This window comes from Nanorana parkeri, unplaced genomic scaffold (assembly GCF_000935625.1).
Source record: "Nanorana parkeri isolate BGI_ZX_2015 unplaced genomic scaffold, ASM93562v1 scaffold319, whole genome shotgun sequence".
Lineage (NCBI taxonomy): Eukaryota > Metazoa > Chordata > Amphibia > Anura > Dicroglossidae > Nanorana > Nanorana parkeri.
This window is the reverse complement of record NW_017306587.1, coordinates 871249-871919: the sequence shown is the minus strand read 5'-3', so window position 1 is coordinate 871919 and position 671 is coordinate 871249.

The following is a 671-nucleotide window of genomic DNA, read 5'->3' as shown; positions in this document are numbered from 1 at the left end:
AGTGGCTGGTGTGTGATGGCGGACACAATGCCGTTTCACCTTTCCTGGCACATCGCACTGTGTACTTTTTTTGGGTGGTATAACTTTATTGAGATGTCACAAGTAACCTTTCATTCAGTTTTACGGGCACAACGGGGAGCGAGGCGGTTGTTCCGCGTCACATTCCGCTTCGCTGAAAAGTGTAGCATGCCGTACTTTTTTTCAGCACATACCACCGCATTCTCATCACAACACCGTGGTGTGAACCGACCCCATCTGTGACAATGCAAATTGCCTTATCTTGTGTTGCAGATGCGCTGGCAACAGTGGCCAGCGCAGGCCCAACGCATGTGGTGTGGATCTGCCCTTTCAGGTGTTTGTGCGTTTAAACGCATGAAAACGGAAGTACATTATTGACCATCACGTGTTTTTTATTTTTTACACAGGAACTTTCTGCCAGCTACATCCTGAGTAGATATCTCTCGTCTTTATTACGCCTTGTTTGCCTCAGACCTAATTCTCGAAGTGCCCCAGTCAGCTGACCAGCCGGACACCGGCACCGAAGAGGTTAGTGGAAGAGGGCGTGACACAAAAGTGTGGGCGATGTCTGGCTCCGCCCACCCTATCGTAATACCTTCGTCAGAATGAAAGGCGTGGCTTGGAGAACGGCGCTTCCCCATTGGCGGGGTGGG